Raw genomic sequence first — 25,787 nt, forward strand, 5'->3', positions numbered from 1 at the left:
GAGCTTCAAGGGAACCTCTGTCTCTGAAGGATAATGTAAGTGAGTCACCAGCTCACTTATGGCATGTGAAAACTAGAGCTTTCAGAAAATGGTGGCCTGAAAATATGGTTCTTGACTGAAATCAAGAACCAGATCAATTCCAGTGAAACACAACACAGAATCATAAAATTACAGAAGCATACAATCACACAATCACAGAATGTTAAGGGTTTGGAATGGACCTTAAAGACCATGTAGTCCCAGCCCCTTTTTGTCCCCCACCACATCTTTGGGTCACTAGTTTAGCACTTTAGCCCTCATGGTGCTCACTCAGCCTCTTCTTACGTCCATGACTGATCCCTCCTCATTAGCCAGTTGTCTTGCTTTAGACCAGCAAATGAATGTGGTATAGAAATGTTCTGGGTTTCAATACAATTTAAAGGTGAAAGGGTTTTGTGGACCTTACACTTAGCATTGGTGTCTCAGTTTCAGCAAAGCTATAACATGTCATTTTACAGTTGTAGAGACAGAAGGAACTCTTCAAGTGCAGCCGGTAATTTATTATAGTGTACAAATCTGCAGAGAGGTTAAGATGATTTCCAGCAGGACAAATTTCCTAAGTTTTTAATTAATTCAGAAAACTGTTCTGGATTTGTGAGGCCTTTTCACTATTTTCTCCCTCTGCCCAAATGTTTTATTAACTTTCTAAGGACTATGAATTAAAACTCAGACAATTGCTTTCTACTTACTATATATTATATGAGGTGTTACTAGTATGACACTCAAGAAAGTTCTCTCAGGAGTAAGGCTAATCAAGAGCAGAAATCTCACTTTAAAGATTACCAAAATCACAGAGTCTGGAGTCAGCCAGGATTCCCCAGCAAGGTTCCTGTCGTGTCAGGGAAATCTCATGCAATGAAGCTCTTGCAGAGAATTCATTTAAAGTAAGCGATTAGCTATTTTATACCTTTTTGGTGTAGATACATAAGTAGGCATAGGGTATCAGTGCCTGGAAAAGTTGTTGCTGACTCCTTTTTTTCTGCAAGTCAGTTCTTTATCACAGTTTCTTTGTCCTGCACCCACCAGTTTGTTTGGTGGGGTTTTTGGGAATTTTTTTTCATTTGTTTGTTTGTTTTGTTTTTGTTTGGTTTCGTTTTTATTTGGGGTGGTTGTCTTTTGTTGTTGTTGTTTCTTGGAGTGTTTTTTTCTTTGGTTTTTTTTTCCTGAGAGGAAGATGCTCTTATTTATAAGACTGTTCCCAAGAGAACTCTGTCACTGCAGCAGACATGTTTGCCAGTGAAATGGATGATATATTTGCTAAAATACTCTTTGCTGTGGAGAACTTTTGCTATTGTTACATATCATTCTTCACTGCAGTGGCTGAAAATTATGTGAAAATGATGATTGATGCCATCCATCTCCTGTACAGCACAAGTTAACATTTTCAATAATGAGTAGGACAGATGGACAAAGTCCACCCTCAGCAATTTTGCAGATGATATAAAACTGGGAGGACTGATTGATACACCTGTTGAGAGAAAGGGAACATCCTGTACATGGGAAAGAATAACCTCATGTACCAAAGTTGGAAAGCAGCTTTGCAAAAAAAACGGGATGTAGGAGTCCTCAAGGAGAGGTTGAAGATGAGTCAGCAACATGCCCTTGCAGCAAATAAGTCCAAAGCATTTCTGACTGCACTAAGAAAAGTATTCCCAGATCAAGGAAGTCTTTACCCCTATTATGCACCAGGAAGATCACATCTGAGATATGTATTCAGTTCTGGACTCCCCAGCACAAGAATTATAGGGACATGCTGGAGCAAGTCCAGCAAAGGGCCACTAAGATCAAGAGGGGTCTGGAGTACCTTCCATAAGAGGAGAGGCTGAGAGATCTGGGTTTATTTAGCCTTAAAAAAGAAGGTTCAGGAAGAACCTTATTGATGGGTATAAATGTGTGAATAAAGAAAACAGTATCAGCTATTTTCCATTCTGTAAGAGGCATAAATTCAGTTCCAGAAAATTCTGTTTAAAAATAATCCCCCTAATTTTTTACTGTAAGGGTAGTCAAGCACAGGAACAGGTTACCCAGCTATGTTGTACAGCCCTTGAATATCTTTGGATATTTAATATCTTTGGAGATGTTTCAAATCTGATTGAATACTGAGCAAGCTGCTCTAGCTGACTATTATTCAAGAGCAGAGGTCAGCCTAGACAATCTCTAGAGATTCCTTCCAACCTCAAGATATTCACTGTGATTCCATAAATGGAATCTCAAAGCTGAAGAGTCTTAAATATTCTTTTAATTTTTGAGATGTTTGCATAAATAAATTATAATTTCTAAATTGACTCTCACACACACGGGAAAGGGGAAGATATGTTTTGCTGTACCAAATAAGTTGATTCTTTGTACCTGCACTACATTTCAACTTTCCTTTTGGAAGTTACTGATGCTGCCTGGAGTGCACTGAATTAAGATACATTAAAAACAATAAAGTTATTCCCTTAAACTGTATGGGTTTATGATTGAGGTTCTGCACTCCTAGCCCTCTTAATAAATTGGAAGAAGGCAATCCTAGTCCTAGTCTCATAGGAATAGTTATGTTACCTGCTGAAGCTACCAGGAATATACATTCCATTTTCTGACTTAAAGTCAACTAGGAGAGATTTTATGCACCATTTTAGCTGAAAGACTATAACTTCTGTCACCATTAGTTCTATAAAAATGACACAGACCACTGCAAAGTAAAAACTTCACTTTTCCTTGACCCTGCAGACATACAAACTGTCCTCAAATTTTGGAATCTATGCCTATCTAGGCCCAGACTACTTCAAGTGATAGGTTCCCCTCAAATCATAATGCCAATTTACTTTTTACTTTCTCTTGAAGAAGCTAAACAGAAGAGACAGCTAGGTCTGTAATGGTCCTTCTGAAATGTCTGAGCTTTGTAAATTAAATACTTTAAAAGACACAACCTATTATACAAATCCCACTTAACAACCATTAAAGCTAAATTAATTCTAAGCAGGAAAAAGAATTATCCTGTGGGCCACCATTTATTCACTAAGCAGCTCTCTCTTTCTTCACCTCTCTGTTTCTCTTCTGCATTTTTCCCTCTTTAATCTTGTTAAAATGCCTGAGGAAAATAAAAACAGTTGAAAGTGTTTGTAGTTCCTACAGAGAACAGAGCTGTGAAGAATCCATCTCACTGCTTCCTGAAGCCAGTGTGTAGGAAACCAGGAAGGGTTTGAAGGAAAGATTCTGTGGGAATAGATATGAAAATCCTACCTCAACCATTCTGATCCTTGCTATTCCATGTTTTTTTTCACTGTCTCTTCGAAAAGTCTCTTTGGGCAGTTCACTATTGAACTACTGAAAAGAGTCTCTCAACATAAAATTCTTTTCATTGCAGAGGCAAAGCGAGCCAGAGAAGTGTTTGGCATGGGCTTCCAGAATCTGGAATGCTACCAGTAAGCACTGCACAGTTGACAGCTTTATGATGATATAATTGCTAAATGATAATGGCTTCAACAGCTGTGTCACAGACCAAATGTTTTACACAATCTTATTCAGGTCACATTTATCCTAGTCCACACAATTCCAAGCCCCAGAGTCTGTTTATGAGATTATTTCAAGCTCCATGACTTGGTTAACAGGAGCACAGTGAAGGTTGTTCACTATACCTAAATTATTAAGGGATTGGAGCTCCCCTGCATCCACTGAATTTAGTGAAAAGTAAATCCTTCCTCTCTGGGATGCATCTCATGATGTGCACCCCAGAGGGGAAGGATTTACTATAAGGAGAGCATCCCATTCACAAAGTCTGGTTCATACATAGTCTTACAGACACAGACTACTACTACTATGTAATTCTGCTATGAATTTCACAGAAAAAAAGATTGACACAGTTTTTGACATTTTTCCCTGTTCTCCAAAGGACAGTGTATTTTCTTAAACATTACAACAGTTTTAATTCAATGCAATTTCAGTCTTCAGGATAGGAGTAATCTTAAGGTATAAAAGCTGTATCAGCCCTAGCATGCATCCTGAGTTGCAAAGCTACTGTTTAGAGCTAGTCTATATTCTCTACAGGCAAGTTGTAGATAACACTCTTAGAAGTCAGACGAAAAAGATACAGAAAGGCAATGCTTTGACGCAAGCAGTTTGTGAAGGAGACAAAACTTCCATTTGCAATTCTGCAAGTGCAGGTCAGTTAACAGTGGAATCAAGCTCGAGGATATTTATTATTCCTGTCTCTCTCTATTGCTATATTAAGAGCTAGTGCTCATGGGACTTGGAAATATCATTCTTATTGGACAGCACAATTCTTTACAGCTCTGAATCGATTTCAAGGTCCTATAATTGGGTTTATATGGTATTGTAACCCAACACGCCAGGCAGAACTTCTGTTATTTGAGGTCCATAGGAAGTAATTGGCAGGAAGATGATACTTTAATCAGTTTGACCAACACATTAATGTATTTGGAATAAAAATACTCTCTGGATCACATCCTGTGATTTCAGAGCTCTTTCTTATTTGAGTTGCTCTCACTGTTCAGGCTTTCACATGATGTTATTCTAGCCTTTTTTTAACTAAGAGTGATAATTATTAAATATTTTATTGTGCAGCATACTGCAGCTTCAGGGCATACTGAAGGGCACTGCTATGATGTTTTATTGCAGTTGACAATGAATGTGGTAATGTTTTGGTGTGCTTGTCTCTGGAGTGTTCCCTTTACATTCTGTTACCCTACTTATTTCCCCATTCCTGGATGCTAAAATGGATCTCTTTGTAACTGTAAACAAAACAAAATTTTAATCATGTGAGGCATTCTGAATGCTCTCTGAGTAGGATGGTGTTTTACTGATATAGAAACTCCTGTGGCTTCCTGCACAGCTGGGTATAAGTGGTCAAAAATTATCTTGGCTTGCCTGTACTCTTGGCAGGACATGAAACAAAATCTGCTCCCAAAACCATTTATACATGTTAACATAGGACTGAGCCTGATCACAGAAACTTAGTCTCAAGGCTGCAAAAACCTTCTGATCCAGAGGCAGTCCATAGCAAGAGAGGACTTAACTCAAAACCATCTAATTAAGAAAAGTTTTTCTTGCTATTCAATCTTTATTTTAAAGCAACTTATTTTGCATAATTGTATTTCCACCTCTCCCAGTAAAATGCATCTGCATGGCAAAGTGCATGGCCAATGATTTTTTGGTGTAACTTACCACTTAGCCCCAGAGCTTGTTATTAGTAGTCACAGGTAGAGCATGCTTAGATGGGTAGTTTGCCATGTCTTGCATTCATAGCATGCATTTTACATTCGTCAAACTCAGAGCAAAAATTGGCCAAGTAAACAGAGCCCTTTACTGTAACTACTGCACATTATCCAGCTTTTGTCAGGGGTCAGTTCATACAATGTCCAGTCTTTATATGCTCCTAGTGAATATTTATAAATATTCTTAAAAAACAGCATTCCTTTCTCTTTTCTCAGTTTTCTGCTAGTTTTTTACTGCATTTCATTTTTCTCTTTCTCAGAACAAGGTCTTTGATCTTTCACATGGTGGCTCAATGACTTCCTGAGGTTTCAAACAAGATGGACTCATTCAGAGAATTCACAGAAACCTGAGGCTTATAAAATTATTCATATGTACTGATTTATGCTATTAAGCCATTAGAAATGTTTGCTGCAAGCTAGCCCTCGAGAGGAATGAGTTCAAGAACCCAAGAAAATCTTTGCTTTGGCTTTTCCTCAGTTAGCTATCTGAAAGCCATTAAATCTTATAGGCATGTCACACATGTGCTCTGTGTACCTTCTGAATTGTCTGGCTGACAAAGACAAGTAAAACAGGGCTAAAGACCTTGGAAGTAAACATCAAATAAGATTTATATTTCTCCTGTTATTGATGTTACTTAAGAGTCATTTTGTTGATGCCGTTGGTTTCCACAACAAATGGAGAATTTGTCTTCCCCTAGACAAATATAGAACAGAAGCTGAATTGGACCAAATGGCAACAAAGCCAATTGCATGTTAGCTGAGTTTTTCAGAGCACAGGTATGCCTGGTGTCTTTTTCAGGTCTCAAATGAGAAGTGTTCATTGATTTCCCCAGTTATGGAAGGTATTTTTTCACAAGTCCCCATCAATTAAAAAAATAATAATTCTCACTTTAATTTGAAAAACTAAAATAAAATAAAACAACCTATTATGTCTCTCAGTCAGACATTCTGTCAAGAAGATCTGACAGTCAGACAGATAGGATTATTAAGTCTCTTCCCTTGGCTGTCTATACTGTTTTTAGTTCAGGTCAGCAGTCTGGTCAAGCTGATGTTAATGCCAGTGCAGAGCACAAACATTGATAGTGAACGGAGAATTTCTTTCCGTGTTTCATTATTTTTGAATCATGAAAAGATGACAAAGACAATATCCATGTTTACAAAAACAGACCATGTTCCTCAGAGCCAATGTGCTTACATGTTCACATACCTGCTCACAGGTGTGTAACTGTGCGCAGCTGCAGCTCTTGTAGGGAGCGGTCAGAGGCATCGTGTCTCAGGAAACAAAATTGGCTCTGTCAAGGCACAAGATTTGCAGCCAACAGTGACCAGCAGAAATAGACTTTAACTATGAAGAACAAAACAAACCACGCCAAACACCCCAAACCACCAAACCAAAACATTAAGGGTTACAAGATTTCTAAATTTGTTTCCTTAACAAGCAGTGGCTTTGATTAACACATGTATAGGGTTTAAGAAACAGAAGCTACAAAAGAGTTAAAAGCCCACGTGTTTCTGGAGGAAAGTCATCTTTAATCCAGGATGAGAGAAAATTTGCAGGGCACCTTTCCCTTTGAGAAAGTCATTCTGTAGCTGTTTAATCTGAGGCTTCTTGCATCTCCTTCTGAAGAACAGGTATTGGCCTCAGGGCCAGTGTACTACTTCTGTGTTATCCTTAGCATGTAATGAACTCTTTCTGGTTGGCTGTAGGTTTGAAAAGTGGAAGAAACATGCATTTCTTCCTTTACTGTTGCGGTGTGTTTCAAACTTTCAGGTCCCTTACCCAGGTGTGCCAAAACCCTCCCTTCCCCCCTCGCCCCCTTGCTCAGTGAGTCCTGTCAATCAGGCTTAACATTCCAGCAAAGGCGTCGTGTGGTTGGTCAAATTCAAAGGATGTCCCTCAGGCCCAGAGGCCATTGGCCTGTCTAGGTGTCCCTTGCCCCTTGAGACCCCGCCCCTCCCACCTGGTTGGTGGCTCACCTGTCCCCTCCCCTCCCCTCCCCCCGAGCTTAAAAGGTGAAGCAGGCTATGTGTTCTCCATTCTGTTGGAGTTCTTCCCAAGATTCAGACATCTGTAACCATGAAATAAACCTCTGGATATTAAACCCTCCAGCAGAATCCCTCCTTTGTCCTCACCTTTGCCTGAAGCCTCTTCCTAAGGTAAACGGAGTCCCTAACAAGCTTGGACTCGTTTAGTGCCCAGCTGAAACCATCGGCAAGCTAAAGGTGTCTCTGGGGTGATACACCACAGCTGCCGCCTTTGGCTCAGCCGCAAGGGTCAGACTGGCCCAGGCACAATCTAACTGGTAATATTGGGATTCATATTCCAATACTTTACCGTCCTAATTACAGCAAAAATATACTGTCTTAACTGACACCTTAGGTGTCAAAGTATGACCTAATAAAAGGCCAAGCATATTTTGCTGCAGAATTGCATTTATTCTTGCCACATTTATATGGATATCCCATGTTCAATTTGCAGTGAAGGAAGACAAAAACCATGGTGTTCTGCTTCAGATCCATTAACCCAGGGGATGTTTAGAAAACACCTGTACTTTGATCCTCTTCAAAGCTCCAGACATCACTGCTAGGAATATTTTATGACTTCCAGAACTCAGTGCTCTCTAGCATTGGCAGTTTGCAATTGCCTGGCCACATGAGATTAAAGGCATTCATCAGAAACAAAAGGATCATTTGGTGCCTTAGGTTCTCTTGGCAAGTGAAACAGAGACCTCACTTAAAATTAATTTTAAGCACATCACTAATGGGATATTCTCCTGGTAGCTTCAATATTTGTTTTCTTAATAGCTGCTTTCTGGAGCCAAGAGAACCATCATACTTTATATGCAGGGTTGTGCATTGAGGAGACTGTGCCTCCATGTCTTTAGCAAAGTATGTTTCCCCATGTGTATTGATGTAGCTCTTTATTCCCTGCTGCTGCTTCCTTCATTCAGGATGGTATGCTTAAAAACAAAAATTTGAGAACAGCTGTTAACTCCCTTTAATCCCTGCAGCATTTCAACTAGACAGAAAGTGCCACGTGACTGATTCCCACACTCCCCTTGTGCTTTACTTCAGAAAAATCAGGAAAGAATAGTACTGTATCCCCACACTCCACTTCCTTTTTGTTTGGTAGCATTTCCCTTTTACTCAACAGGGTAAAAGAGAGATGCACAGCAAGTAGGAAGATTTTTGCCACAAGCTCATCTGAAAAAAGTCTAAAAAGTCCCCAAGCTTAATTTTTTGCCTTGCTTGATTGCTCTTTATAGCTCAGCAGAAACCTGAAGCCTGCCCTGACTTTCAAGACCTGGGGGCTGACTATTACTTTTTATGCTTGGGCAATTCCTAATCAGGGCAGAGTGAGGTGCAAAGAGACAGGGGATCAGAGAAAGCATTTTAATGAAACACTGAAGCATTTATAAAATACTGGCATTGATAAAATTCAGTTTACATCTTTTGTTCCAAAAAGAAACGAAAGGAACAAGGAGTGACAGCATGGGTGTCCTATCGATATAAGAATGTTACGTAGTCAACATTGTTGGGAATCTGCTGTAGGCCTTAATTTAATATAAAGTACTAATTTAGTATTAATTAACATTAGTAAATAATAAAATAGTAATAATAAATTATTAATACAAATTTATAAATTACTACTAATAAATTGTTGTTACTCATTACTAATTTTATAATAATTAATTTAGACTGCAGGCTTAAATTAATATAGAGTATTTATTATTTTTGTGGTAGTTCTAGCAGTTGTTCCTTAGCAGGAGTGCTCCAAACAACCCAAATTAAAACACAGGCTCGTATTAACAAATCTCCACCAACAACTGTTCTGGTGCAGTGCATGAAAGAGCTGGTGCCCAAATGCAGCTGTGCAGAATGCTGTGATTCACAAATGTGTGTTTGTTACATGAATATGATTATGAGTATGTGATGAAAGACCAAAGGAAGAGTTTATTTGAGAAGAAAAAGAAGGAACAATAAAGAAGCCTTTAAATAAATTGAGTGCTATAAATCTTGCATTATATTTCCTCTCTGATCACTTGCTTGTTTGATCTAGTGCCACCACAAAAATTCAGGGTTCCTCAGTTTATTCACCTGTAAAAATTTTACTTGTAAAAAATATAATATTGTATATTATATTATATTATTAAGAGCACATTGTGGTGCTCTTTTATTGCTTAGGCTTGCAGCAAACCTGGCTAGCCAGACCAATAAGGTTGCAGTCTACTCCTACCCTAAGTACTGTCAAATTTTTGTTTCTAATCTTTCCTTTTCCAGAGATCTTTATATACATGACTCCTAATAGGCAGAGGCATAATAAACCTTTATTGCATTGATTTCTTTTGGAGAGCATAGTTTGATTACACTGAATTCATATTTTGTAACAATTGAAATACACCGAATATAGGTCTGAATATATATTACTCTAATGTAACTTCTTGAAGGTCTAGTGACTGAAAGGCAGCTGTCATAAAGCCATATAACTGATATTTTCCACCAATAATTGCCTAGCTTTTTTAACTACCTTTATGTACTTCAGTTGCTTAAAAATCTTTTTATGTACCTTAATTGATGCTGATATGTCTTCATTATACTTTGATGTCAATGCCTGTGTTTTGGTATTCCTGCCTATTGAGTATTCATTCCTTGACCCAATAAAGTTGTAATATTATCACTTAAAAAGTGAGTTAGAGTCAGCTGCCATAAATCCTCAGAATGTTTGTGATCCTCAGGATGTGAGCACAATCAATCAGCAGTTCCAGCCAGCAGACTTTAATGAATCATATGCTTTGGTCTACTTTTTGTGGTTGTATAAGATACATTAATCAACAATCCATGCATGTTTAGAAAATACTAGAATCAGCCAGCCTTTGCTTTGAGATTTTAATTTTTTGCATTGCTTTGATGATTACAACATAATTTGGTATAGAGGGTGGTTTGCTCATCATGGTCTGATGATTTGCTTATGATTTAATCAAGCACTAAATTCAGAGGGGAATGTGACTGCATCTGGCTTCCCTTACTATTTTTAAAGACATGGGGGGCAGTCAGTATTCCAGGAACATGACAGCTTTGCAATCATAGTGCTTACATTTAAGGTTTTTGTAAAGAGGTTCATTATGTGAAGTGTTTGTGCTAAGGATGATTATGAAATCAGTGCTGAATAAGGGACTGGCGTTCCCATTTATGAAGTCTTAATGGAACCCTGGACCACTCTTGCAATGCCCACCACAGCAGAGTATCAAGAGAGTGGCAAGGGGGTCTTCTGAAAAATTTCATATGCCCTTTGAGGAGCTGGTGGTGCAAGGTGTCTGCTCAGAGGAGAATAATTTCAGTGACTACTGTCGGAGAGGAAGGCACCCTGGCCTGACTGATATAGAAAGAAATGTTCTTTAAGATCCTACAAGAACTTACAATATCAGTGTACAAGTTTAAAAAACCTTTTCAAAGGATTGGGAAATGTTTTTTTGTGTGTTTGCATGAAATTTAAGAGTAATATGAGATTGTTTACAAAAAAACAATGGTAATCTCTGCCTAAAGAGCTATCTTTCACCATGTTAATGGTGAAAAAGAAATTCACTTTATAAGATTTTTGTTTAAAGGGTTTGGAACATAATGTTGGTTTTATGGCTGTTCATCACTTGTCAGTATACCTTGCAGATTCCTTATTTATTATCCTCTTTAATACTTAATCTATGCCCAGTTTCCATTGCACATAGCAGCTGAAAGTTCAGACATCATAAATGATTTTTAAATTATCTCATTCCAGAAGTAATTCTCTGACTAATTTTCACTACTTTGGCTTCACCCATCAAGTGTGATCTAACTAAAATTACTACCTTGTCAAGATAAGAAAGACTGAACCATCCTTTCCTAATTCTCATGAACAAGCTGTGACATGTAAATTGTTACACATGATGCTCTTCTGACTGACATTAACATTCTCTGACAGAGTCTGTAGAAATGGATGGGCACAATTTTAGTCTCTTTGTCTCATGATCTAGCATACTGTCTTAAGATATAACTTAAAATGGATTTTTGCTGTGATACCAGACCACAGACATGGGTGTCTGAGGCTCATATCCATCCTGGTTACTCTACAAATCACTACCTACTGTGGTGCAATGTAGTGGGAATTTATAAATATGTGGGAATTTATAAAATTAGACAGTTTTCCAGAACTCTCTAATTTTTTGTATTTCCACAGATCCCAGCAGCCTCATTATGTTGTATTATTGTAAGAGTCTTTCAGGTAGCAAATCTACTGTGATAAATGTCTATGTGAAGATGGTGATTTCTTGTTGAATGGACTTGTTCCCTGTGTATATTCCTTTCCTCCCTGGTTCTACTGAAACATCTTCTACTGCTGGTTTTTATCTCTATTTGTCTTTCAATGCCTGAAGAGAGCAACGAGAAGACTTGGAAAGAGTGATGATATGCTTTCTTTCGTGTTTTTGATCTAGTAGAAAATCACTTACTGCAGAAACTAAGTAGAATTCCCTGGGAGTTGTTACAAGAGCAGGACTGAGGCAGTAGATTTGTAAAGGAAGAAAGGGAATTTGTCACTTTGTGTACCTTACTAGCATTAGTAGGTGCACACGCTGAAGCCTCAGGCCACAAATTGTAAACTTTTTCCTAAATATGCTGAGATTTTTATGTACTTAGATAAAGGGATGCTCCACAGCTAGTTCACAGTGGAAGATAAGGAAGCAAGGAAGGTCACTACCTCCATCAGCAGAGGCTGCAGCCTTAGAGACAGCAGGAGAAATAGTCTGCCTAGAGACAGTGAAGACAGCCAGCAGAGAACAAGAAGACCTCAGACCCTAATGCAAATATTGGACCAAACTGTCACATAAGGGGTGGGAAATTTAGTTGGTAACAGCATAGTTCCTATGGATTCCTTTGTTTGGAGTACTCAGCTTGAGCCAATCCTATTGTACCACTCAAATACTAAATTATTTCTTCCTGGTATCAGACATCTGAGACTCTGCTGTGGGAAACCTATGGTGAACACATTTCTTTAACACATTTACATAGATTCCAGTGAGCATCCTAATTTATTCTGCAGAATCTTTTTGCTTGTGGCGATAGAAAGGAAACTCAGTTTCGCTCAGAGTCCAGATCGTATTTCAAGAAATGACACCTAAACTATAAGCTATTTTGACTATTCTTTCACCTAAAGCTTAATCTTGGTACTTGATAATTTTTTTGCGCAATTAGAATACAACAAAGCTTTATGAAGGATGGTTCAATCAATCAATTCTTGTGAATACTGGGTAATGTATCATATTACCAATACATATAGCCCTTTACAGAGTCCAAGAGAGAAGTCTGTACCTTTGCAACCCATTCTGCTTGGCAATGGAAAAGCAAAAGAAGAACATTCCAGAAGTTCTTTCGCAAGAATGACATGGGTTCACAGAATCACAGAATGGGTCAGTTTGGAAGGTACAACAGTGAATAATCTGGTCAAAACCCCCTTCTTAAGCAGAGTCTTCCTAGAGTACATGGCACAGGATTGCATCCAGATGGTTCTGGAATATCTCCAGCGAGGGAGATTCCACAACTCTCTGAGCAATCAAGTGCTCGGTCACCTGCACGGCAAAGAAGTTCTTCCTCATATTCAGGTGGAATTTCCTTTGCAGACAGCTCATTCTGGGACACATCTAGTTGTGGAAATTACCCATTTTGTTCCTGCCCATACAAGCTTCTAATAAACAAAAAGAAGAGCAAAAGCTTTTTTTTATTTTTGGTGGGGTTTTTTGTTTGTTTGTTTGTTTTTTGGTGGTGGTGGGGTTTTTTTTTGATTCTGTTTTGTTCTGACTTCATGATTCATGCCTGAAAACTTTCTAACATATGGTGAATTTTCTATACCTTGTGTGGTGAAAACAGTGCTCCATCTGTGAGAGGGCACAGGGAGAGTGCTGACAGGAAGTAGCTATCTGTTTACTGTCACTGTTGGCAGGGTAAATTATAAAGGTCTCTGAGCCCTGCAAGGAATGTTTTTGCAGTTTGCTTAACTATGACCAGCAAAAGAATGAAACAGCAAATCAGCAGAACTAAAAAAAGAAGAAGAACAATTTTGGCAAGTATTGCCACGACTGGAAACAGCCCTAAATTGCATCAAGGGAGGTTTAGATTGGATACCAGGGGGAAAAAAAGCTTCATCAAAAGGGTTGTAAAGCACTGGAACAGACTTCCCATGGAAGTGGTGAAGTCACCACCACTGGAAGTGTTCAAAAAACGTGTGGATATGGCACTTGAGAACATGTTTTAATAAATAAACATGGTGGTGGTGCTGGGTAGGACTTGATGGTCCCAAAGATCTTTTCCAACCATTATGGTTCTATGATTATAGGAAGTGTGATTTTGAACATGATAACTGACAAAATGAGGTGATTGCAGCATATGGGACAGCAGGAAGGAACAGCAGTCTTTTCCCTGTGATCTCTCTTCAGGGAAAACATCTTGTTTCTATCATGGTTTCTAAGTCAGCTTGCATCAGAACTGCTTCTGATAAGGAGCTGCAACATCACATGGTCAACACATCTCAGAAGGTCAACAATGGGCAGCTGGCAGCTGTTAGCGTGTGATATTCAGCTTGGTGCACCCTCATAATTCAAAAAATGCTTGTGCATTCTCAACTACCTCATCCTTGTTGGATGAGCTGCTGTGTGAGGGTGGCAACAGGCTGACTCCAGAAAGACTCAGCTTTCTTGGCATCTTGGAGGCCTTCTAGTCAGTACCGGGAGTTGAATGTGTTGAGAAAAGCAGTTATATTGTGTCAGTGAATTGTCTACAAGGAACTGCAGCTCTAGGCCAAGAATCCAGAATCCACTTTTCAATTTGATATGGAATACTACAAATCATACATGGAAAAAACCCTAAACCATGAGGATTACTCCATTCCTCCATTCTTCAGTGTTACAGCCTTGTTCTCTGCAGTATACTTCCTATTATTGTTTTCAGTACTGCTGACCATTATTTATTGACTTGCAAGGATTTTAAGTATTAGACTAAATTGGCATTCTTTACTCATAACTGCCCAATCCCAAAGGCTGCTGATTGCAGCTATGCTCTTTTCTAATTCCTTTAAGTTATTCCTATGCTGTGGAGTGTTCAGCTTTATTATGTTATTAATTAAATATCTTCAGTTACTCGCAACACCACAGAAGTGCATGGCATTTAGTAAATGAATTCTCCTGGTTTCATGCGGGAAAGAGTTCATTTTCCTCTCAGCAGCTGGCACCGTGCTGTGTTTTGGGTTAATATGAGAAAAACATTGATAACACACTGATGTTTCAGTTGTTGCTATGTGGTGTTCACTCTAAATCACAAACTTTTCTGCTTCCCATGCTCTGCCAGCAAGGAGATGCACAAGAAGCTTGGAAGGAGCACGGCTGACCTGAATTGGCCAAAGGGATGTTCCACATCATGGAATGTCATGCTCAACAAATAAACTAGGGAGAGCTGGCCAGCAGCTGTTGATTGCTGCCCAGGGATGGGCTGGCCATCCGTCAGGCAGTGGTGAATGACTGTGTTGTGGATCGCTTGTAGAATATTTAAATTTCATTGTGTTTCAGTTATAAAACTTTTCCGATCTCATTTTTTCTTGATCCTCCTCCCCCAAGAGGAAGGTGGGGCCAGGGCAGCTGGGGTGTGAGAGAACAGCTGTGTGGTACCTCCTTGCTGGCTGGGGTTAAACCACAATAATTTTGTATGTTAAAGACATCCTGCTTTCATACCTTCCACGGTGCGTATAAACCCTGATGTTTCCTAGTTCAGTCCCTATGAAATGAAAGCAGTTGCTAAGGTAGTCAATTAAAAATAACCTTTAAAAAGGTAAAGATTGCATTTTTAGGATAGGAATATTTTTAGGTTTTATTATTTTTTCTTTTTCTCTTCTTTTTCTTCGTCTGATTTTGTGTTTCTAAAAAGGTATATATTTTTAGAGATGTAATCAAGCTAAAGAGCAATGTTTTGTTCAATTTCAGGCTTTTTCTGTAGGCATTTTGAACAGAACTATTGCATCATTGAATGGCTGAAGGTAAAGACTGACTCACTGCCCTCTTTTTATTGTCTAAGCTGAGTGCTATGAAAATAGTAAATGTTTGGTGCTGACACTAAAAATAACTGTTTAAAATCATCACCCTTTTTTTTTGCCCCAAATTCATCTTAGGATATTACAAAAATTATCAGATTCCATTTTGATTATGGTACCACAATGGTATTTGTTATATTTGTTATATTCCTTATATTTGTTATATATTCTTAATCTGCTTCTGTAGAGTTTCCATTCAACAATATTTAGTGTCCCTACACATTGCTGGCAAAGTTTGCTGTTTAGTTGTGGTGTGTATTGGCACCATCCTGTAGAACTTGTGTCTATTCTTCTTCAACTAAAATATTCTCTGAGTTCATTAATGATATAATTTATTTTTTTAAAAAGCCTAGAAATTATTAGCCATAAGACATTTTTTTAATGAATGTGTTATGGTCATCATGATCCCTTCATGCATATGCCTTCTTTATACATAGCCCAAACCTTTACCAGTCCTAGACCATAGCATGCTATATAGGATATTTAAAAAAATAGTAATGGATTGGATTCCAAGTATTGCTATTCCAGTTTACATCACTGAGACTGTGACCAAGGGTCTTTTCACATATCTGTAAAGGTAAATTCAGCCACATTTTATATGAAAGTTTTTTAATACAGTTTTTTTCTTCACTTTGCTTTAAAGATCGCTATTTCTGGAAACTCATTGAAATTTTCTTAAACTTTCTTTACCATTTAAATTACAATATTTTTGGCTATAGATTGCATTTAAGTACAATTCTACTGTAAAGTTGAGGGAGAACAGGTTGTTTGCCTTTTAGATTTGCTTTCTATTGGTTTTTTATAGCTCTTGGAAGAAGTATTTTCAGATATTTGCTCAATTTGCTCTTTTTGACCTGTTCTGACTTAAGCAGAAGTTTTTGTTTGTAAGAGCCAAAATTTGTTCACATTTAATTTCCGCTTATATCACGTTACCAGAACTTTGTGTAAGTTGAATTGAAAAACCTCACTTTTCACTTTGGGAAGAAGAGAGAATAATGGAAAGAATCAAGGGGGGAATCTCTATGGTTCACATTGCATAGGTAGTTGGAGTACTTACATCTTATCCACTTTTCAGTTAAATATGAGAGTACAATCTGAATTAAAGAACCTTGCTGTGATGTCAATTCTAGGTATTTTCTGTAAGGATCTTTATATAACAAATGTATATAAACGTATATAAATGTATGTACCTTTGTATATTATAAAAAGTGACGAATATTTGAGAATCTGGATGAAGCCTCTTTAACAGCAACAGCACCAACCAAAGATTTTTTTTTTTCCTAGAGGCCAATTGCATTCACACCAATAAATGACAGAAAATGAATGAGAATTAGTTTATGTCTTCATAGATCCAGGTTTGACTGAAGTCAGTGGAAAAACCCATGACTTTTAGGGAAGTCATTATTTTAAAATAATGTTTAGTCAAATTTGTCCGATTTTTAAGACTAGGAGGAACCAATAAAATCTTCTGTGGTCTATTTCACAACGCAGAATGTAAAACTTATTTCCCTGATATCTGCACTGAATCTGTTCTGATTGCTCTTATATTTGGTGGAATGATGTGAAGTAATTTAGCTGTTGCACAAGAATGAATAGCATCTAGATCCCTGGCTGAATTGTGTGGGTTCTGCTAGGAGACAGGACAGGAATAAAAGTTGTAAAGGCATATTTTTGTCTTTGAGGTAAATAGATCTGACTCTGAATAAACACAGCAATCAAATCTGTTGAGTAGGAAGGTGCAATTTTTATGTAATCACTTTTGGAATAGAACTTCCAATATTCTATCCAGTTACCCAGTTTTTAGTTAAGTAAGTGAGTACAATCTGACTTTAAGTACCTAATGTCCATTTAAATTCTTTTCTGTAAAATAATACATTCAACATTCCCACTTGAACTTTCAATATAAACATCATATCTCATATCTTGTTGTTCTTACATTAGAAATTTAAATTTTGCTGTCAACTTTTTTAGGGTTTCACTACTTCAGCACTGTCTTCTCTTCCTGATCGCTTCTCAAGACTCTTCATCTCCTGAGTCTCATGTGAAGTGTGTATCTTTCTTCTTTCTTTATCCCTTTGTTTGGCTTGCTCTCTGGTTTCTGTTTGCCCACTGAAGATGCACTATGTCTTTCAAACAACACATAACTCATGCAGAACAACAAACTGCCATTGAGATTCAGAGCCCTGTGTTCTTAAAGTACTCTTTACACTTGCCTTCTCTAATCTGTGGGCCTTAGACCAGAAGTTAAAAACCAGAGTGCACCACTGCATGCAATTCTTCCTCTTTCCCACTACATTTGACAGGTAAAAACTGTTCATATTTAACTTTGGGGCATCTATATTTTTTTAAGCATACAACTCTCAAAGATATATTACATTCCTCTTTGGAATCTGCTTGTCTGCCTCATTTCTCTACACTTGGCTGACTTCACCTGTTTTCCATTAACTGCAACATTAACTGATTTTCATGGTCTAATTTGCATAAACTGTCAATGGAGTTTTAGCTTTCCCTTCACAAAATTCAACATAAAGCTCTTGTCATAACTTCTAGTCTGTTTTCAGGCTTTCACACGAACCCCAATCAATTTCCTTACTCCTAACTTTGCCAATACATGCAGGGATACCTGGGTGAATTTTCTCTAGTTTTTTGACAGTGCAACTCTTACTAGGAATTGAAAGATCCTTTGTTCTGTAGTTGGTGAGTTTCAGCACAGAAACCAATTTTAACACCTCCTACCTTCACTATAAACAGCCCAAAACTTTCTTGCACCAAATATCAAATCAGGAATTTTTTAAAAATCGTAAAATATTAGTCAGTGGCTTAGTTAGGAAAGATATTTAAATTTTCCCAGTATTTATTTTCCAGAAAATTCTTGTAAAGGTTTGGATTGGGTTGGTTTTAGTTTATTTTTTGGTGTGAAATTTCAAAGACATGTAGTGAATTTGTATTTAACTGATGTCTCCCATGTGCAGGATAACAGTGCCAGTGGAAAGGAAGGGGAAATGGCAGAATATTGCAATCAACATGTAGTTGTTTATTGTACAGTAAATTCTGGTTTGTTTCTAGCGTATTTTTCCTGGAAAAGGCCACCAAAAACCTCCATACATGTCCCACATCACCTTGTCTTTTATCAGCTGTTGTAGTGGAGAGGCTGCCTTGCTCAGAGACAAGGTGTCACTGCTCATTGTTAATCTTTCACAATGTGAGCTGATATCTCTAAATCCCTTAAAGCCTCTGCAGGAACTCAGATGGTGTTGAACATCTGGGCAAGAACAGAGTGGTGATGTTCAGGCAGAGGAGGATATTTTTCCTGATTTCAGCTGGGATGGAGTTATTTTCTTAGTAGGTGGCACAATGCTGTGTTTTGAATTAGTATGAAAATAAAGTTGATAACACACTGATGTTTCCATTGTTGCTAAGAAGAGCTTACTCTAAGTCAAGGACTTTTCAGTTTCCCATGCTCTGTCAGTGAGCAGATGCACAAGAAATTGGGAGGGAGCATGGCCAGGACAGCTGACACAAACTGGCCCGAGGGATATTCTGTACTAGAGAACATCATGCCCAGTACATACACTGGGGAGAGTTTTGCCAGAAGCCACCAAATGCTGCACAGGTGTAGGCTGGGGAGTCAGTGGGTGGTGAGTATTGTGCATCACTTGGTTTTTTTGGGTTTTAATTTGCTTTCTCCTTTTCCTTTAAAAATTATTTTTACCGTGACTGTTATTGTTAAACTGCTCTTTTCTCAACCCACGAGTTTTACGTTTTTCCAATTTGCTTCTTTATTCCATTGTGGGTGGGAGAAGCATGAGCATGTGGCTGTGTAGTGCTTGGTTGCCAGCAGGGGTTAAACCACGACAGTCCTTCTTGGTGCCCAGTGTGGGGCAAAAAGAGTTGAGGAAACAACAGATCTGACCACAGCACATTAAAACAGAATTGTTTTAAGCATTCATTTTATTAGCTCTATAGTCACAGGCCACACTGCTGATTTATTTGCTCTCAGAGTTTCTGCACACGTGTTCATATAATACTTCACTTGATGTGTGTGTTCCCTGCTGTGCTGTCTATCCTTCTCAAGGTCTGGGCCAAGGCTGTCATTTAGTTGTTCTATGCAATACTGGCTTATGATTAGATGGAATCACTGGTTGTGAAACTAATCTGGTACGTGTGATCTGTGTGCTCAGCACTGCTGTCACCTCTGTGTTTCGGGAGCCATCTATTGGGAACTATTAATAACTACACTCTCCACCTTTTCTCCTTGCAGAGACAATATAGGGGACAAACTTCCTCCCTCCCTCCAGGCTGTTTACTGTAGCATGTGGGATTTCTAAAGGTATTGAATATCCTTTGAATTACCTCAAAACAAACCTGCTCCTTCTGCTACGATCCAGCCCGCAGTTGAATTCGGTTCAGATCTTGCTTAGGGCTAAGCAAATGCCTGTAACATGGTACTCCAGAAAGAACTCCAGACAATGGACTCACATCCAACAGAACCTTACAGACCTCTGGTCCAAAGAAAAGGGTATTGAGTGGTGTATCGCATCCCCTCTCATGCACCAGCCTCTGGAAAAATTGAACAATGCAATGGACTCTTAAAGACTACACTGAAACCAATGGATGGGGGGGACCCTCAAACTTTGGGTTACAAAGGCAACCTGGTTAGTCAACACTAGGCAATCTGCCCACTGATCTAGCCCTCCCCAAACTTTTATGACTGTAGAATGGGATAAAGTTGCTATAGTGGACATAAAAAATACTCCAGGGAAAACAGTCTGAGTTATTCCTGCTCAGGCAAAGGCTGATCCATGCATAGGATTGCTTTTGCTCAGGAGCCTGAGTGCCCTTGGTGGATAAAGAGGGAGGATGGGGAGGTCTGGTGCGTGCCTCCGGGGAATTTGTTTTTGGGTAAGAATAGAAAATCAATTAAATTGCACGATGTTAATTGCTAGGTAACACTGTATATTATCACTTGGGCAGTGGCTGTATGCTCATCACACTGAGATTTGAGCCTCACTTCGTTTTGATTGTCACATTAATGAAAACTGAATTTTGATGAAACTGGACAAACACAGCAGTGATGGAATCAGAACTGACTTCAACATGCAACAATTCACACACCATCTTTGCTGCCGTGAAAGATTGTTATGACAGATGGAGCCCAATTTCATGGACCAAATGAACTCAATAAATTGTCCATTCTCTAAGAGAATATATCTGTGTGCACATACCCAAAAACAGGAAAGATGATAGGTGGGGTATTGGAAGGGCGGCATGACATACATTATATGGAACAAGTGATGTAGTACAAGTTTTAGCTGGGATAGAACTACTTTTCTTCTTAGTAGCTGGCAGGCACAGTGCTGTGTCTTGGATTTAGTGTGAAATAATATTGATAACACACTGATGTTTCAGTTGCTGCTAAGTAGTTCTTACTCTAAATCAATACCTTTTCAATTTCTCTTGCTCTGCCAGCAACCAGGTGCAGAAGAAGCTGGGAGGGAGCATGGCCAGGACAGCTGACCTGAAGTAGCCAAAGACACATTCCATAGGATGCAATGTTATTCTCAATATCTAAATGGAGAGGAGTTGGCTGTGAGCCACCGATTGCTGCTCAGGGATGGGCTGGGCATTGGTCAGTGGGTGGTGAGTGACTGTATTGTGCATCACTTGTTTTCTTTTTTCCCTTTTTAAATTGTTTTTCACTATCATCATCATCATCATCCATCTTTTACTTTATTTCAATAATTAAAGCATTCTTAACCTGTGAATTTTACCTTTTTCTACTTCTCCATCCCATCCTGCTGAGGGGATAGGGGGGAGCAGGTGGCTGTGTGATACTTACCGAGTGGCTGGAATTAAAACACAACAGTATTCTAGACATGGAAGCAGGGAAGCACAGGATAGAAAGGTGAGGAAACAGCAGTGCAAGGTGAGGGTGAATAAGGTTAATTCATCTTTTGTGTGAGTTGAGTGGCAGTGACAGGAACATGGGTTTGGATTTCTGTTTAGGAGGTGTAAAAATATGTGATGTAAGGGTTTGGAATGGGTACGATAGGAGATGTAGGATCATAGAGTATTTCAAGTGAAATTTGTATTTCCGCCCTCTCAAAGGGACATAAAATCAGGAGTGATCTATAAGATCATCTTGGAGACAACAGTGTGTCTTTGGAATATGGTGATGTACATTTCTCAGGAAATATTTAGTCACCCCAAAATAGCACATATACAGTATCTAGAGGTATGCAATAAAAACAATGGGAAGTTGAGGACCACAGGCTGAATATTCCTTTATGAGGAGTTAACCTGCTAGACCCACTTGTCATAGGAGACAGAGTTGTAGAAGGAGTTGTGAAACCACAGAGTTTAGTACAATAAAATTGGAAGGAAGATTTGGAAGGATTCTTGTTTTCATGATAAAATTTCAATAGCACAGCTAACTGATTAATTAATTAGTATTTATGAGTGTCCTTATCCAAGCATATGTGGCATACCAAGAATATTTGGTGCAAGAACATAATGCAGGATTGGGAACAGTTATGAAAGAAATATTGGTGTTGAGGGGGAAGAGACAACTAAAAATGTACTGTTGTGGTGTAACCCGGGTAGGCAGCTAAGCACCACCCAGCCACACGCTCACTCCCCTGCAGTGGGATGGGGGAGATGAACGGAAGGGTAGAAGTGTGAAAACTCATGGGCTGACATAAAGATGGTTTAATAGGTAAAGCAAAGGCTGTATGCACAGCGAAAATAAGGAGTTCATTCATTACTTCCCATCAACAGGCAAATATTTTGCCGTCTCCAGGCAAGCAGTGCTCCATCACGCATAATGGGAAGACAAATGGCAACACTCTGATCTTTCCTCTTTCTCCTTCTTTCCCCAGCTCTGACTGCTCAGCAGGATGCCATATGGTATGGACATCCCTTTGGTCATTGGGGTCAGCTGTCCCGGCTCTGTCCTATCCCAACTTCTTCCACACTTTCAACCTACTCATGGGCAGGGCCGTATGAGAAACAAAAAAATCTTCAATATCATGCAATTGCTGCTCAGCAGTATTGAAAACTTTGGTGTATTATTGACACTGTTTTGGTCACAAATCAAAAGCATGGCACCATAACCTATTATGAAGAAAATTAACTCTCCCTTAGCCCAAACAATGAGTACTTATAAAATTTTAATCTTATTAGATGCTAGTGGAACATCTGCAAATAATGAATATTCATAAAAATCGTGGACTTTTCTTCCAGCAGTTCCTCAAGACTCAAATTTTTCTCCCATTCCAAAAGGAGAAATAGACTAACAGCTTTTGTATTTCTATCAAAGATATTAACTATTGACCAAACCTAGTCTGCTGCTTGTTTTAATCAAAGAGAACTGTTATACTGTACCTTGGAGCTCTTTGGATCATGCTAACTTTAGATATATTGTCTAGCTGCAGATGGTTCATTTTATTTAGAATGCAGAAATAGAAGGCATTCATTTAAATGCAAATTTGCAACTATGTCCTATGGAATTTCCTCTCACTGAACAGTGTTTTTGTAACTGGAAAAATACTGACACTCATGTATGCCTGCCCCTATTTTGCTGCAGTAAAGTGCAAGAGCTGTTAACCATTATAATTTGTGACAAACAACTGCCAAAAAGAAATCTTACATTAAACATCTTGACATACTGATGTATGAGTGGGGGATATCTGCCCAGCTTAATGTTTTAATTAAAGCAAAACATTAGAATATTAGCTTTTTTGTAGAATCAAAAATTCACATTCTCTAGATTTTTCTTGACTGATGCAGAGGTTTTCAAAAGATGATAACCAAATTTAATATTTCATGACAGATAATTTGCATATTTTCAAAGTCCCACCTTCTCACAGTTGTCAGATCTTTCATACTTCTTTCAAACAATGTCATGAGTCTCATTGCTTTAACAAATATTAACCAGATTACATCACATCATCTGTTTCTCTGTTCATGTGGTATCAGCTTTGAAAAATGAATCTCTGAACCTCAAGTTATTGTGACATTGATGTTTTCAAAGAGAGTGTCTAGGTGTTTGTTTTGTTGGTCTCATCTGTATTGGGTTTCTTGTTTGGTTTATCTTATTTTGTTTTTCATCTGAAACAGGAGTCATGAGGCAGCTAGCAGCTTTAGGACAAGTATGATCAGTATCATGTGATGCCAACCTTGCTTCAAGCTTCACTTTTCTTTTATCAGTCTGCAAAAAAATCCCCTTATGGATTCTACAAAACTATACAAGAATGAAGCATGAAGTGTCTATAATGAAGTGTCTATCTGGTCGTGTGGTGGTCTGGGTTCTGATCTTAGACTCACTAAGAAATATTTATTTTGTTTATTTTCTTACTTTGGTTTAATTTCAATTGCATAAGATTCCTTACTTCTGGAATAAACTGCAGCACCTAGTCCTGCAGATAAACCTTAACATACCACTCTAGTCAAAGCTACACTGGGCCTGTAATCTAAGCATATATTTATGAACTTGGCAGAATTATAGCCCATAACTGTGTAAGAAATAATATGTTGAAAAATGCTGTTAAGCATTACATTCTTTCATCCCTTTCCCCTTATATTTCAAGCATACAATCAATTTGCTGTCCACAAAATCTTTTACGTATCACTCATGAATATAGTTTGGTTGGTTTCTGTGTCCATGGAGTATTTGTAAGGAGTAATGATATTTTTTATAATGTCCCAGCTTTGTTCTGAGAATTAAATAGCATAGAATGCAATAAATCATACACCAATTAAAATTCAAGGTGTTAAGATTAGCTAGATGTTCTCCAAATGTTCCCCATTTTCCCCTTTCTGCTTTTTCTTCTTTACTGTAACATCCTTTTCTTTAACCTGTGAAGTGCTCCTGTTTGATTTTTTTGAGCCATGTCCTAGAGGAATTTTGATTTAAAAGTTCTAAACTCCCTTTTTGACTTCAGTAGCAAATGTAATCAATGAAGCAGAGCTTGACACCAAAACTTTGCTACCTCTCCAGAGATGTTTCCCTCTAACACTCCTCAGTGTGGATCAGAAAGACCATACATACTCTAGTAACTTCCCAGGTTGTCCCTCACACTGCTAAGAATGGAAGGAATCTCTCTCCTCTGCCAGTACATGTGTCTTTGGACTCTCTCCGAGTCTATCGTGCACCTCTTTAGAGTAGTCAGTGAAGGAGTAGCACATGCTGTACAAAACACTCACTCTGTTGTTTCCTGAGCAAGCTACACTTTACACCAGTGTCACAGACATCTTTTCATAAAAATCCTTTCTTTAGGATTTTTCCCCCTTCTGAGAAGCTGTGGCCTCAGCAACAAAATGTAAACAATGGTTATCTGCTGCTGTGGAATGCAACAGGTGGATCTGTGATTGGTCTCGGGTTGATGTTTGGATTTACTGACCACGCACGGCAGAGCTGGGTCTCACTCTCTGCTGGGACACAGACCTTTGTTTTCATTCTTTTCTATTCTTAGCTTAGCTAGCTTCTGAGAACTTTTCCTTCTATTCTTTTTAGTATAGTCATAATGTAATATATATCATAAAATAATAAATCAAACCTTCTGAACATGAGGTCAACATTCTCGTCTCTCTCTTCATCCTGCAACCCTTGTGACCACTGTGACACACCAGTGTACTTGTTTATGCTTATTATTTATTCTAAATTTTTATTGAAGAAGATCAGATTGTATTAGTGCACATTGTCCCCATGTAAGAGAAAGCCTATGCTCTGATGAATTTACAGTCAAAATAGACAAACTAGGGTGGGGAACAGAACTCACTTTTAGCATATGAACACAACAATCCTCCTAAGAGGTCCGCATCTCCACCTCCTTCTCTTATTTTGTACAACACGTATTGTGTCATATGTGTTAATCTGTGACAGTGCCATCAAAAATTCAGAGCATCGATAAAAATCCAGACATTGGGGTCCATGTTTCCTGCACATACCGCTTTTGAAAGAAAGGGAAAATTATGCAAAACCTCATATTTTGATGGTTAGTTAAGCTACAAAGGCAAGAAAATCCAATGAGAATTCTCTCATTTGACCAAAAAAAATCTATTTTACCATCACAGAGTCTTTTAATTGCTGGAGCATATATTGGTTCAAGAAAATCATCTTGAAAGTGAAGTCTCTTTCACGTATGTTAAAACATGCAGATCTGTCTATAGAAAACTGTGACAGCCCTGCAAGGCACCACTTTGCATTTTTTAGCTACTATCAGCCTATGAAAATGCAATCTTGAGCTATGAGCTAGAACCCTCCTATAAGAGCTAAGCCACTCCTTTTGATCATCTTGCTTTGGATGAAGTACAGCACCCACATCCATCTCTTGGAAGGCTAGGTCCCTAGGATCTTGCCTAGCTTTCCTAACAACCTAAAATATATCTAATTAGGGAAATGTCTTGGGGAAACATCAGACAGCTTT

At 38.4% G+C, this 25,787-nt stretch overlaps 1 protein-coding gene across 14 annotated transcripts in view; it reads right to left on the minus strand.

Annotated features, from left to right (window-relative positions):
• LOC113460200 (trypsin) overlaps positions 1-25,787 on the minus strand; it is a 66,428-nt gene that overhangs the window by 13,555 nt on the left and 27,086 nt on the right. For 9 of the 14 annotated variants that reach the window (XM_074534931.1, XM_074534919.1, XM_074534928.1 and 6 more), the window contains exon 2: positions 6,463-6,547. The exons of 2 other annotated variants lie outside the window; for them this stretch is intronic. The gene's annotated coding sequence lies outside the window, so the exon portion shown is untranslated. Of the gene's footprint in view, positions 1-6,462; positions 6,548-19,713; positions 22,311-25,787 lie in introns of those variants that run through there. 3 more of the 14 variants (XM_074534927.1, XM_074534922.1, XM_074534921.1) reach the window with 3 other exon arrangements.

Source organism: Zonotrichia albicollis, chromosome 2 (assembly GCF_047830755.1).
Source record: "Zonotrichia albicollis isolate bZonAlb1 chromosome 2, bZonAlb1.hap1, whole genome shotgun sequence".
Lineage (NCBI taxonomy): Eukaryota > Metazoa > Chordata > Aves > Passeriformes > Passerellidae > Zonotrichia > Zonotrichia albicollis.